Below are 16,157 nucleotides of genomic sequence, written 5' to 3' on the forward strand. Positions count from 1 at the left end.
CGCAGTCTTCCCTGGACTTTAAAATTCTCGTTTCCCTTGGCCCCAGATTGAGAACCGGAATGCCCTCTCAGTCAAATGTGCAATCAAAGAAAACGAATAATTGTGTTTGAAAGTGTGTATGAAGGGAAGACTTGATGACTTTACTAACAGTAGGTTAGAGTTTTGAGGACCTTTTCCCGCAGAACAGGGACCACTCGTTCGTCGAGAAGGCTTAGCTGCACTTAGATGTCTTAAAGTTTAACCTGGGCTGCTGAGAAACATGGGGCTGCAGAAGGAGCCTCAAGTCATGAGCTTTCTTTTGTGCTGGGTCATGTACATTCTGGGAGTAGAATGGCTAGATAGATTAAAATTTAAGCTGTCTGTTTGTTAAGTGGAGACCAGATTAGTGGGGGTGTTAAGTAGAACAGCAAGCAGAGTAGACAGCGAACCACCGCAGAAGAGAGGAAGGAGAAGGATCTTCGTGGCTGTAGTGGTGGCCATCTAAACGAAATGATTTCCTAAGTGATGAAGACGTATGAGCTGAGAATTGTTTGCTAGGCAGCTGGTGGGTAGGAGAATGGAAGTGAGTGTTTGCTTCTGGGGAGATGCCGGGGGAAAGGTGTACTTTGTGTGCGCAGTTTTTAGTGTCTTGAGGCAGTGTCATTTATCCCAGGCTGACCTCCTATTGGTCGCGTAATTGAGGAGGGACCTTGAACTTCAGACCCTCCTAACCACACCTCCCTGGTAATAACACCATGGGAATTTCAAGGGTTTCATGCCTAGGCAGCAAACACTCTACTAACCGAGCTATAAAGGTGTGCTTTACTAAAGAGTTAAAGAACGGTGGCTGTGGGTTATGGTTATGGGAGAAGGGTTTCTTTAGTTTGAAACAAGTGATGGTACCTAATGGCAGTTGCTGTGTGATAGGCTCAGTGGTCTGGGTGAAGTTGGAGGAGCTGAAGTTAGAAACACCACAGATTTCTATTACCACCCTTCACTGAGCACAATTTCAAACCCTTTCCTCCCGTCTCTCTCTACTTGAGAAAAAAATTTAAATACTAATACACCTCCCTATCCATAGGCACTTTAATATTCTAATATTATTCTAATGACTCTAAAGGTGAGGCACGAGTCAGGGCGAATCCTCATATAGTATCACAAACCCAAGTGAAATAATATCCGATGGTATTTGTAAAATATTTTTAATAATTGATAAGCGCTTACACTAGTCAGAGATCAAGGGTTGAGGACAGTGGACTTCACAAATAGCTTCTGAATGGAGAACAGTAGAAACACTATCAAAGACTACCTCATATTCATCAGGTGGTCTAGCCAGTGCTTAGCTGCTCACAGCTATGTTAACCTTGCATGATGGCAGAAATTAATCGGTTCATTTTGAACAGGAGCTTCAGAGAGCTGCAAGTAACAAAACCATATATACAGCAGCCAGCCAAAACCAAATTACTAGTTTTTACTCTGTTATATGCCTGTAGAGTATCGGTTTTGAGTACGTGGTGATAAATCCATTTACCTTTAGTTCTTAGATTACGTAAGTGCATTTTCTCAATTTTCTCAAAGACATTTAGGTGTTTTCAACAACCAAATAGATGTATGTAGTGGCTCAGGCTGTAATCCTAGCATTTAGGAACCTGAGGCAGAGGATTATGGTAAATTTGAGACCGTCTTAGGCTACATAGTGAGCCCTTCTTAAAAAACAAAACAAAAACAAAAAAACCTTTATGAGCTAAGAATGAGAACAACTTACTGGAGTTTTGTTTTGTTTTCTTTTGTTTTGTTTGCCATTGCTCTTCCCCTGCCAACCCCAGAGACAGAGTATCGTGTAACCCAGGCTAATCTCAACTTTCTACATAGCCAAAAATGACCTTGAAGCACTGATCTGGGACCACAGTCATTTGTCACTCCACCTGCCTTGGGTACTTCTTGTTGTCCGCCATATGGCCCTAGCAAAGTTACTTAACCTTTCAGTGCCTTAGTTTCTCTGCTTATGAAAGAAAGGCAATAACTTTCTACTAGTCTGCCTCGAGGAGACGATGTAGAAAGTAACAGTATTATAAACTCTCTCCAAGAATTTAAATGAGGAGGGGCAGTGGTGGTGCCTTTAATCCTAGTAGAGGCAGGTAGATTTCTCAGTTCCAGGACAGCTCAGGCTACTTGGAGAAACCCTGCCTTGAAAAACAAAAACAAAACAGAACAAACAAAAATAAGAGCAAAAAAGACTGTAAATGAAAGGGCACCAATAAGTATATATTACTAGTGAACTACTATTAGCTAGAACTCAAGAACATCACTGATGTCAAGGAGGACACATTCATTACTAAATTTGCTTCATGGGCAAATCAAAGAACATGAAAGATCTTTTTGAACAGGCTTAGATTTTCTCCTGAAATTCTGAATTTCAAATTTACTTTTGTTATTTATGAGTCAAATATTATACATTTACATGTAATGTAATAAAAATTGGAATGCTTTAGTAGATAGTTCATGGCTATTCATAGCTTATATATGGTTTAAGGAAAATACAAATTAAGTGCGATTTTATGGGGCATATCAGCATTATTGACTAGCCACTGTAATCATCTGAGATTTTGTGTTTAAAATATTGCTCATGCTTCCATGGAATAATAGGAATACATATTCACCTACACACTTATCTGAACCCTAATGTGAGCATTTCAGTGAACCTGACATTTGTATTACTGATTAGTCAAATGTATAGTGACAAGTAGAGTCCTGTGAAGTTTGTCCAGGGTTTAACACTTGATGGGTATTAGATTCATAGTATCAGCATTTCTTCAGGGAACGATTCATGCATTATAAACATTAGAAATATTCTTGGCTAAATAATGCATACCTATCTATGTGTTTATTATATGTCAATTTGTAAAAGTAGATGAAGATACATTAACTATACATCTTGAAATATCAATAAATTTAAAAAACCCTAAGATGTATTGATAGCTAAATAGAAAAGTGGTTAGTTAATAGTTTGTCACCATTAGTGAAACAAGCCAGAGTACATGTTTAAGTAGTGTTATAGTTATGAACAGGAAAAGTTAACATTTGTGATTCATTTTGTCTGCATAACACCTTCTGAGATATTTTTGGTTGTTCTAAGAAGTTGGTCCAGAAGCTTTAACAGCATGCCTAAGTGCTCAAATCTATATAATTTTCAAATAATAGAGTCAGACTTACTCTATATAATGGTTGGTTTTAATGTCAGCTTGTCACAAATTAGAATCACCTGAGCAGGGAGTGTCACCTGAAAAAATGTCCTGATTGCTTTGACTGATGTGGAAAGACCCACCCTGGTTGTGGGTCACACTTTCTGGTGGCAGTCCAGATAAATGCAGAAGGAAAATCACCATGTGTTCTGCTAGCTTGGCTTTCCCTCTTGCTGAGTTAATTTGCCCCATTGCAGCTGCTGTTGACTCCTTTGGAATAAGCATTTCCAAACTTTCATCACTGACTAGGGACCAGGGGCTCCCCAAGAACCTTCCAGGCTACCAGTGCCTAGAAAATCCAACTAATGCTTCTGAGGCTCTGAATTTCACTGTTCCTTCTAATACTTCCTCTCATGTTCAGCTAGATATGACAGTTATTGGAAGGAGATTTTTGTCTTCTGAGTATTTCTATCTTATTGCTGAATGCTTACAGAATCTCTAAAATTCAGCAAAACTTAGATTTTTAAACTTAGACTATAATTGTGGGTTTATGGCTGTATCTTTGCCAGCCTGAAGATAAGCACTTTGTTTTACTTATCTTTGTATTCTTCATGGGTATACTTTCTAAGTACTCAGAAATATCTTTAATAACAAATAAAAAGCACATTGTATTTAGTTGAATGGGAAAGAAAAGCCTAATTTTGCTTTAAAAACTTCAAGAGGTATGTCTGTGTCCAGATTTCCTATAAATTGAGTTTAAGATTTTCTATTGCTGCAATAAAATACGATGATCAAAAGTGGGAAGTGTCTTAGTTACTGTTCTGTTGCTATGAACAGACACCATGACCAAGGCAACTCTTATAATAGAATGCATTTTATTTGGGACTTGCTTATAGTTTCAGAGGGTTAGTTCATCATCAAAATGGCAGCAGGCAGGCAGGCAGGCAGGCATAATGCTGCAGAGGTAGCTGCGAGCAAGAGGCAGGGAAGGCAAGGAGACTTCCCCAATGACACACCTCCAACAGGGACACACATCCTAATCCTTCCAAACAGGTCATCAACTTGGGACTAAGCATGCAAATATATAAGCCTATGGGGAGCATTCTTATTAAAACCACCATAAAAGGAAGGGGTTTATTTCATCTTAAACTTTCCATGGTCCATTATAAAGGAAGTTGCAGTAGGAACTCAAGGCAGGAACAGAAGCAGAGGCCTCGGGGTAATGGTACTCCTTCGCTGGTTTCCCATGGATTGCTCAGCTGTCTTCCTTACACAACACCAGACAACTTGCCCTGGGTGGCGCCAACCACAATGGGTTGGGCCCATTCACATCTGTCACTACTTAAGAAAATGTCCCCTCAGGCTCACCAGCAGACCAATTTGGTGGGGGCACTTTGACCCACCAAAAGTCCCTCTCCTCTGATGACTAGCTTTTGTCAAGTTGACAAGACAAAACAAACCAAAACAAAAAACCCTAACCAGAACAGGTAGTTTGTTGTTTTACACTTTTAAATTAGTAGGACTATTGCCCCAGGTTCCAGATTAACCTTTGTTGGTACAATGCCATGGAACTAGGTAAGCTTAAGTAGGGAGTAAGGATGGATATCACGTGATGATGCCGATATGAATGTATCTATCTAGTGTAAGTATTGTAGATGGCCTCATTGATGTGGCCACACAAGTGAGAACAGAAAGAGTTCTGACAACTTGAGACCTTATAACACATTCCTCCATGTCTACACTTGTGGACCACGTATTTCCAGACTTTCTATACAGTTGGAAGGAAAGCTATTCAATGATTACCAATGCAGCTGTACATCAGAGTAACAGAAATTCAGACTCCTTGATTCCCACCCAAAACATAGTTAAAACGTGTTGGGTAAAGTAAAAGGCATTTGCTCCCTCAGGTTTGGAGGAATGGCTAGGTTTTGGAAGCTCTGGTTCCAATTAGGTCTGAGATTGTACAGAGTACTAACCAGAGCCAATAGCTGCCCCCAAACCTCATGAGTCTCAGACTTGGCTGCCTTCTTAGTGTCTGTATGATATTACAGACTGTAGAATCCTTAGAACCATAGTTAATGTGTGGTAAAGATAAGAGAGCAAACACAAGTTTTCATTGTCTCATTCTAGTAGTTACTTTGCTCTGGGTTAAACCAGGTTAAATTTCATCAGATATTATTATTCCCTGTGTAGAAAACTAGTATAAATAAAGGTAGTAACATTCCTTCATTTGTTATGGAAGCTTTTATTTACTTAGATGAAGATGTTTTGTATTGATTATTTTACTATGCTCTGATTTGAAGTTTTGGTGATTGTGTGTGTGTATAGTGTGTGTGTAGTCTGTATGTGCACAGGTTCCCATGCAGCTCAGAATGGCCTTGAACTGACTATGTAGCCAAGGATGGCCTTGAAATCCTGATCTTCCTGTTCCAACTCACCAGTGCTGGTATTACAAGTATTCACTGCCATTCCTAGGGTCCCTTTTCTGATCTATTATGAGTAATGTAATAATATAAAATAAAATTTTGGATCTGTAGTTGTGTAATATTTTGTACTCAGTATGCAGTTAAGGTGCATAAGGCTATTTTACATTATCCTTTTATAATTGTATTAATTATTTAGAAACTATTATTTGCTTAGAATGTTCTTCCAAATGAAATATTTTCCTTAAATAAAATAATAGATACACTTGATTCTGAGTTCTTGCAAATTTCTTCAGTTTTTTAAAATACTGAACATGTTTTATGCTTGCTAATTATAAATAAAATTATGGATTTTATCCCTGGAAATAAAGAACCAAAGTAATGTTTTAAAGTGCTCTTTGATGCATTTTGACAAGGTATGAAAATGACCTTTGTTCAGCATCTGTGTATCTCACATTTGAGAATCACTTTAGCTTTTGTTTCAATTTTATGTTATTTTCCAGGGGTATTTATCACATCTAAGCATCAGGTTCTGATGGGTATGGATGTATATGTGTCAACATAATACCTTCATAGCTTCATACATCTAATTTAAATGAACCTTGTTAAAATGAGTGATTTTATAAACAGATTGGTTTTTCCCAGAGAAATGCAGAAATAAGGACAGAGCAGAAGAGAAAGTATTTATAAAATCTGGATAGATGTAGCCGACAGTGAATTAAATCAGATCAGGGAAGCCAAAAGAAACAAACTCTGTTAAAGAGGAAGCAGCTATTTATGCTCAGAGTCCAGAAAGGGGGATAAGACCACAGCTTGCTGAACACTTACTGTGTTCCAGACCATGTACCAGGTACCTCAGAAAAGAAAGAAGGTCTCAGAATTCCCCTAGTATGTAGGTGGCTTGAATCTTGGGAGTCAAAAAAGATAATAAAGTAGGACACCTGAATAAATTCTATTGCTTTTCTTGGAAACATATAGTTTATTGTAAGAATTCATTGAAAACTTAAGGGTGCATGTGATTGAATATAATGAAGCTAACTTATTGACCATATTCATTCTTTAGGCTTGCTTTCTTTTTTATAGTAAGAGGCCATTTTTTTCAGTGTGTGTTTTGAATTCCAGTTCCTCCTGCCTCTTTTAGAGACCTCCATACGTCAGCTACTCATCTTGTTTGCGTCGTCATTTTTCACTCTGTTCCTTGCCATTTGTATTCTCAGTGCTTTGACGTGTCCCCATCATGCATCTCCTTCCAGCTCCTCCTTGAAATCACCACTTTTTCACTATAGAAGAACTTTGAGCCTTGTCTGTGCTTCCATCTCCTCTTGCTCACCTCTCCGTTACTCTTCAGCCACTTATATTCAGGCTTTCACCCTCAAAACTGCCATGGAACTACTACTTGGTACTTCTTGGTTCTCAGGTTTCAATGACATTGGAAGCTGCTGGTCATTCTTTCTAAAACAATCTTTGCAGGCTTCTCTGGTACTGGACCTCACTCTTTGTTTCCCATCTCCTTAGGTATCTTTGTAGGTCCAAGAACTCTAAGGTGCTGTGTATAGCCTATGCATTCCTCTTGGGTGAGCCTATCTATGCTTGTGGCTTCATTTTTTATGTCTTAAGTCTTTTGTCCTTATATTGAGAATTTCATACATTTAAACTACAATATCCATCCATTTCTCCATCTCCAACTCCTTTCATACACCCATAGCATGCTCACTCCAAATTGTGTGTGTGTGTGTATATATCACTAAGTTCATTTACTGCTGCATCTCTGTATATGGGTATGAGGTTGCCTCCTGGAACATAGGAATCCTATCATTTGGTCATATCCTGAAAAGAAAAATAGGTCCTCAGTGATAGCTGCAACTTAAGTTTATGTACCTCATCTAGACCAGAATTTTGGTTGGCTTGATTTTATGCTGGTCTTGTGAAAGTAACTACAGCCTCAGTGAATTCATAAGTGTGATGGCATTGTTATGTTTAGAAGACGGCACTACATTGCGTTCCTCCCTATCCTGAAGATCTTACGTTCTTTTTACCTCCACTTCTGAGATGTTGCCTAAGCACTCTCTCTGTCTCTGTCTGTCTGTCTGTCTGTCTGTCTGTCTCTCTCTCTCTCTGATATAAATGTCCCATTTAGGGCCAAGCATTTAGGCTCGTTTTCAGTACTTTGACTGAATATACATTGCCCCACTGACTAGTGTCCACTGCAAAAAGTTTTTCTGCCCAAGGTTGAGAGAAGACCAGGTCTATGTGTATAAATATAAATACTTTGTGGCAATTTGACAACATGACCATTTAGCAAAATAACAACAGCAGATTCTATCCTAAGGCCTATGACCTCCCTGGCCATGGGCATTTGACCAGAATTACAGTATTAGGCATGAAATTCCTCACATGGAGCAGGCCTCACATCCAATCAGAAAGCAATTAGTTACTTCATAACAGTCATGCATTATTGTACCAGAGAGCACATCTTTCCTGGAAGATCAGTATTGCAGCTTGCAGGTTCCAGCACTGGATATCCATTGATGTCTTTTCTCTCCCAGAAGTCTGTATAGCCCCTTCTGACACCAGGAAAGCTAGCCACCAGGGAGGGAGTTTCCTGCTCAGTTTGAGATGTATCTATGTCCTGCAGTCAAAGTGCATGGTGTCTTCAGCAATAGGCCATGTACCACGGTGAGTAAACCAGGACAATGGCAGCAGCTGGTGTTCTGGAGAGTTCTGGGACCGCCTAGACTAGTAACTCATTGGAGGTATCCCATGCCTTGTACTTAGTAACTCATGTGTTCTGGGGGTGACATTGTTCACCCATGCGAGGTACTTCTGTTGAAACTTTTTAAGTTTTGTTTTGAAATTAGTTTATCAACTAGTGGAATTCTATAAGGCTATCTCATATATCCTTTATTTTAATTAGTGTATCTATTACCCCTTTTAATTCTTAATCCTTTAACCCACAGTATTCTTCATTCATCTTTCATTTTACATATATTTATTTTCCCTCCAATTACTTTTTAAAACTGGGTTGTGAGGCTTCCACAGGGCACTGGTAAGCTTGCTGCCCACATATGTATCCTCTACCTGTTGTCTCTTGGGTGTTTTAAAGGCATTCAACTCAAATGCAGCATATTCAAACTGAATCACCAAACTCTAAAATGTGAAATTACCCTTTGAATTTTTATTTCTTCAATATCCACTCAACTCTCAAATCTCCCTCCTTGCTATATCTCAAAGCTATTCATTCCACTCTGTTTCTATAGTCATTTTCTTAGTTCAAGCTGTTATTACCTCCCTATTATTACTGCTGTATAAAATCTAATCTTAGCCATGCAACCACCAGAGTCTGGAGAAAATATGCTCTTCTTAAATTTCTTGAATACTTCCATTAATCTCAGGATAGTTGGAGATGCCTTTTTTTTTTTTTTTTTTAACTAGAGAGGCCAAGAACTGCATATGCTTTGTGTACTGCTATTAATAACCATATTGATCAAGTACTGATTTTGTCTAAGATAAATGAACTATAGGAAAATATTTGAAATTTAAGTTCCCTCTATATTAAAATAATCTGGGGTATACTAAAGTAAGTGAAAATTTCAAAATCTCAGTGGCTTTAACCTCATGCTTTTACATGATACATGTATAGTGCGTTGGGTTTGCTGTTCATCATAATTACGAACTCTGCCTTTAGAGGCACCATAATGCCCACAACAGAAGACCTGTCAAATATTGATCTTGATTTGAAGTTGCTTACTTCCACTCATGTACTATTCCTGTTCAAAGTGGACAAGCAAACCATATGCCCATATGGAAAGGGAAACAAAGATTTGTATGTAGCCCAGTGATACAGCCTTCCCAGGGTATTTAATTAATACAGTCACTTCTAGTTGCATTTGACATGAATCCAGCTCAGTCCCACTTAAAGAATGAGAAAAACATCCCTTGATTTAAAAAGAGAAAAATGGAAATAGTGCATAGCTTTGAAGTAATTATATCAATGAAAATGCCGGATGCATCTAGACTTCACTTATGGGAACCAAGACTGCTCAAGTCTTGTCTTTTTTCTGCAAGTTTGCTTCGGCCTCTATCACAGAGTGGCTGGCTATCCATAGTGCTACTCCCAAGCCTTGTACTTACTGACTCCTACCTTGCCAGGGAAGGCTATATTTTTGTCATTCTTTTTCCAGTTTTCTTAATAAATCTGGGTGATAGGAGTTAGACATATATTTCTGGACAAAACTATTTGTGAACCAGGTAATAGAGTCAGAGAACAAATTCAATCATCCACACCTCAAGAATGGAGGGTTGTGATGGCTAATTTTATGTATCGATTTGGCTAGACTGTAGCCAGTTCTTAACCAAACTCTGATGTAGATGTTTCTGTGAAGGCAATGTACATGTCACTGCTGTTTACAATTGGCAGTCCAAATAGACTACATTCAGTAGCATGGACACATGTTGGCAGTAGGAAATCTTATGTAAATCATTCTGAAACAAGAAAGTATACCTTCAGCTCATAAAGATGACAAAAAGGATTATATCCTATAATTATGCAGAAATGTAGGTTATTTTGGATTGTTTTAGTGCTATTTTGTTATTCTATCTTCCCCTAAAGCTCAATAGAAAATCTTGGGCACACCCTTATGTGTATGCATAAATCTAACAGCTAAGATGAAGACTGTATCCCACCATCTGCTGTGCTTCATCTTAGCAAACTCACCAGGGTGGAGTCAATTTGAACAGCACAGAAGAACCCAGTTCACTTTTTCCTTTTGTTCTTCAAGGAGCCACAGAGAATCACTGTCAAAGAGAAGGAGCTTAGCATTCTATGTTCCCTTTGTATTTGCATGAAACTTCCAGTGATACAGGGAAATTTAGCCATAAGTGGGTGTTTAATATACCAGCACTCTTCAGCTTGCCAAAAATTTGTAAAATGAGAGTTAAAAAAAAATCTAAATCCAAATGTCTCTGTAGATTTAAAGTGCATACTTAAAAAATACAGTCTATATTTCCCACCCTTCTCCTTCTGACTTGTGATAAAACTTTCTCTTTGGGAGCTTACGGTGGGTGAGGGAATAGAGGAAGATGTCACAAAGGAGAAAAATAAGAGAGCAATAAGTTGATATTAGAATGAAGTTTTAAAATTGTAGACTTAAGAGATGATACAGATAAGTTTTCAAAAATATTTACCATGACCTCCAGTATTCTCTCAGCTTTCCATTAAAAAAGAACATGATAGTTAAGAATAAATCAATAAAAATGAAGAGAAACTACAATCCTAGTCATATCTTTTTTTCCTGCCACCACCAAGTAGGGCACCAAGCCTGGTTCACACATCTACTGCTCTGGCCCAGTCTGAAAAGGCCCACCTATGCTGTGCCCAATATATCCTAAAATAAGAAATAGTGGATTCTATTCATCCCTAAATCTAAGAATAATAATATATAGGACATTTATCATTTATCTATACAAACTCAAGAAATTATTCACTCTGAGAGAAATCATTAGCTTATGTATTAGATTTCTCCAGAGAAACAGGACCAATTTTGCATGGATGAGTTGAGGGCAGGGAGGATAAAGACTCCAATGTTCTGGTGTTAACCAGCTTTGTATTGAAGTTCTTGTAACGGTAGTCTTAGCAACAGTAAGGGCCCATGGTTTAATAGGATATCAGCATCAAGAAGAGCAGAAAATTGGAGAAAAGACGGGCCACAGCAGGACAGGGGGAGAAGTTAACTAGAGATGAAAACAAAATTCATTATACACACGTATTGACTTGTCAAAGAATTGTTGAAATATAGAGAGAGGGAGAGGAGGGAGGGAGAGGAGAGAGACAGACAGAGAGACTGAGGGAGACTGAGGGAGACCAAGGGAGACAGAGAGAGCTTAGCTTAGCTCCAGGTCTGGCAAGAGGTGTTTGCTCTTCCTTGAGGGAGGTCATCACTTTTTCATTCTGTAATTTGGAGGGGAGCCACACCCCACGATGGAAATCAGTCTACTTCACTCCTGATCCAAATGTTAATCTTAGCCATAAACAACCGCAAGCAGACATACATGCAATATCTATTAACACAACAATCCTGAAATACAGTGTGTTCTTTGACACTCAGTGTCAGTGGTGGTCACACAGCACACCCATTAGTAATCCCTTGTGATTCAGGTAAAGATGACAGGTCTGAATATTCCCTGGCTTAAGCCAATCAAGGAGTTGTGTTCTGGGAAGACTTATCTAAAGAGATACCAGTAAAAGGCCTCTGGGCATTCTGTGACTGTGTTGCTAGGCACTTTATAACCACTTGGATATGAGGCGAAAATGTTAAGAGAACATATGAGAAAGCCAATGTCCTTGGTGTCAACCATCCCTTTATATCCCTGTTCTTTTCCTATAGTCACCATGATGTGATATGACAACTCCTTTGTTGTTGCAGACAAGTTGAATCACAAGGTTCCATCGCTGACAAAGGCATATAAATAGATAGATTCTGCCCTTACATATTTCAACATTATGTTAATCCGGATCTCACAATTGGTAGGAAATCCAGTATTTCTTTCTTTGTGGCTGATTTTTCCAAAGCCAAGTTCCTGATACTGAATTCTTGAGGCCTAGGCTGACCCAGTCATGGAAGATTTCTTTTGTTCAACTAAAAACCAACTCATATTACACATACAAAGTTGTGTGTGTGTGCATTTAATTTTACTGAAGACAATAGGTATATTCACAAAATAATAGTTCCCCATGAGGAACTCCATAGTCATCACTATTGCACCAGCGCACACACCTTGCCTGATAGCTCATAGGGTCCACAGCTGGGTAAGACTGTTGGCAACTTTTTTCCTCTAGTAGACTACATCTTCATAGCTCTACGAAAGCTAACCAATATGGAAGAAGCTTCCAGTTCACTTCCATCTGCATTTGTCTATGCTTTAAACCCAAAACATGTGGTATCCTCAGAAATAACGTCTTACCACCTGGCTCTGGTGGGCAACAAAGACTAGTGATATTAGCCTGCATTATTTTGGTGACCTCAGAATCTTCCTAAAAACTCATGGAGGGTTCCCAGCAGGCACTGGGATTGTAATGTAGTAACATGGCTTCAGGGAGTAGTAGCATTATCCACCCATGCATGCTACATTCATTAAAACTCTTGCTTTGATATCATTTAAGAACTATTATGTACTAGTTAGTTTCCATATGACTTTTCACACATCTTCTTTTCCAGCTCTCTACCTTCATCTCTGCTTTGCTTTTCCACCCTCCTTGCTCTCCTCCTCTATGTCCATGTGACAAATGTTCTACTATTCCCCAAGAGGAGGATACTTCAAGGCAGCATAACATCTGGCCTATAGCATGGTTATTATTCTATTTAATAAGGTTTATAATGAGAAGCTGAAGCAGGAGAAATGGAAACTGTCCAGTTTGATAACAAAGAGAGAATGAGAGAGTTTGAAGTTACAGAAAAGCAGTGAGGGGATGCAGTGAAACCATATAAGAGAAACTGCAGACTTTTCACTGGTTAATTAGTAAGACTATTCTGGGGTCAGGACCTCACTCATCAAGGGCTCCAGTTTATACAACTACAAATCCTTCTGAAATGGAAGAAATTGAACAGAGAACACCACACTGAAAGTGTTTCCTGTTTTAAAAACCAACCAATCAACAAGAAATCCCAACCAGTTAGGGAGTTGTTTTCCTAGGTTTGGTTGCTAAGGCACATGGAAGCCCCTACAGCTGTACCAGGAGACCAGACTGTATCTGGAGCTGTTGGTCGAATTTAACAGTGTCATCTATGTAGTTTTATAGACATGCAAAATTGAAGAGTTACAGGATCATGAAGGTTTGTAATAGGATTCTGGAAAGCTGAGGAGGTCTGGAGTGCATGCCAGGGCCTGATTCCTGTAAGGAGGCCACTGTGTAAGGCTGTGAAGGTGAAGCCTCACAGTGGAGATGCTGAAGTACCATTGGAAGGGGATTATGGGTTATGTTCTAAAGAGAGCTGCAGGCATTGAGTAGGGCAGGGATAGCTCATGTGCTTCAGGTAACAAAGCAGGAGGCTAGGGCTTCTCACACTTGTTGCTATGTGAGCGATGCCATCACAGCCCCAGATGCTGGACAGGAAGCTCCAGGGTATGCTCCATTTCCTGCTGGTTTCATTTCTTCTTTGTCTCAATCTATCCTTGTTATTTCTCCATTCCTCTTTTTGGGAATATTTTCTCTGTGCCGTTGTATATAAAAGCATGTGACTTTGTGAGTGGTTTGTTTTGCATGGACTCACAGTTAAGAGCTTGCCTAGAATCTAAGAAGAGACTTTGCACTTTGCACTTTGAGATATATTAGAGCTGCTAACACTTGGGCGACTTTTGGGGATTAACTGAATGTATTTTGCTTTATGAAATAGTCATTAGCCTTTAGGTAGTGGTGGGATGTTACATATTAAAGTGATGTGTTTCAGTATCAAGTTGACAAAGGGGCAGACTTATCACCATTAATCCTTATTGTCAGCTTAACTGCATTTAGCACCACCAATGAAACACATTGGCATGTCTTAATGGTGTTTCTGATGTGATTTAATTGATGACAGAAGATGGTTGTCACTATCTCATAGGCTGGGTCCCATGCAGAAAAAATATATGGACACACACACACACACTCACACACACACACACACACACACGTGATTTTTAAAGGAGAAAGCAAGCTGAGGATCAGACTTCATCTCCCTCTGCCTCTACACACACACACACACACACACACACACACACACATACAATTTTTAAAGGAGAAAGCAAGCTGAGGATCAGACTTCATCTTCCTCTGCTTCTTTACTGCAGAAGCTTCTTAACCACCGTGTCTTCCTGCCACAACAGACTGTGCATTCTAAACGGAACGGAGTCAAAACAAATCCTTCAAGTCACTTTTGCACAGGTCTGAGAGACCTAATTAACTCACATAGTCAGAAGTTTAGTTTACTAGCACTAGTTGGTCTTGTGAGCACGTTAAAAGTGATTACAGAAAAATAAATAAATAGACCTGTCTGTTGCTGCCTCAACTGTTCACTGCATCTGTTGAGCAATACACTACTCTTGCCAGGAGGGGCAGTTCTGCCCATTTCCAGGCAAATAGAGAGATCTGAAATTGGCTATGTACCGGAATCCCTCATGTTTTGTGCCCAGGCACTTCGCCTGTTCCTGTTCTTAACTGGGGAATGTGATGATGATACATGCTTATGATCCAACCATCTTAGAGGAAGAGGCAGGATGGCCACAAGTTCAAGGCCAGCCTAGATTACATAGCAAGACCTGTCTCAACAAATCAAAATGAAATTAAATACCAGGAAGAGTTGCATCTGAGAAACAATTTTGCTTTCCATTTACTTTTGTTATTGTTTCCATTTACCCTGCTTATATAAAATAATATTAGCTGAAGGTTCTCTTTAGAGCACATTCAATCCATCAGAAAAATACAGTATCTGAAGATAATGCTATGGATTTGCTGTAATAATAAAAGACCACAAACCAAATTGCTTAAATAATAGAAATTTATCATTCCACAGTTCTAGAAGATACAAATATGATATCACTGTGTCGTTTGAGGGTTTATTTTCCTATTTTATTTTTGGATTTATGAGTGTGTTTCTGAGTACACATGCAACATGGCATAGGGTGGGGGTCAGAGGCAAATTTGTGGGAGTTGTTTCTCTCCTTCCACAATATGGGTTTGAGGAATTAAACTTAAATCATCAGGCTTTGTGACAAGCATTCTTACCCACAAAGTCACTGAATTTTGTTCTTCTGACACTGTTGATGCTAGTTTTTAAACTCCATTTTATCTGGAGGTATTTATCTCCCTTCTCTACCTCCCTTCTTCACCTCAATCCCTTTCAATACCCCAACACTAGGCATGATTTTGAGTTGCTAGAACTCTCTCTTTCTCTCTCTCCCTCTCCCCCTCTCTCTCCATCCTCTGCAAACCACTACACCTTTTTTCTCTCTGGGCTCTCAAATTTATACCCCTCAGATGCAGCTATCAAAGACCATGCCCTGCATGAGGCAATTATCAGCTGTGGAGAAACTAAAGCCCAAACTAAAACCCCACATTTAGGATTAAAACAAAAACATGTTTACATAACATAACTGGGGTTTTAAAGGAACCAAAACTTCTATTACATGACATAGAATAGATTACATATTTCTCTTCTAGGTTCTGAATTTATGGGAATCTATGATGCTCCTTGGATTGCAGATCTTAATATCAGTCACCATCATCCCGTGGTAGTCATGTGTATTGCATTGCAGTAAGTGTTCATTCTATTTCAGTATGACTTAATTATTTCAACAGTATTACCATCTAAGATGACATTATGAAATATCAAAAATTAAGAATTAAGAACTTTAAACCCCTTCCCAGATCTAGCCAATGGTCAGAATATTCTCCACAGTTGAGTGGAGAGTGTGATATGACTTTCTCACGTACTATGGTGCCTCACATTTGACCATGTCCCCTGGAGGGGGAGACCTGGTGGCACTCAGAGGAAGGACAGCAGGTAGCCAAGAAGAGACTTGATACCCTATGAGAATATAT

Source organism: Acomys russatus, chromosome 3 (genome assembly GCF_903995435.1).
Source record: "Acomys russatus chromosome 3, mAcoRus1.1, whole genome shotgun sequence".
Taxonomy (NCBI): Eukaryota; Metazoa; Chordata; class Mammalia; order Rodentia; family Muridae; genus Acomys; species Acomys russatus.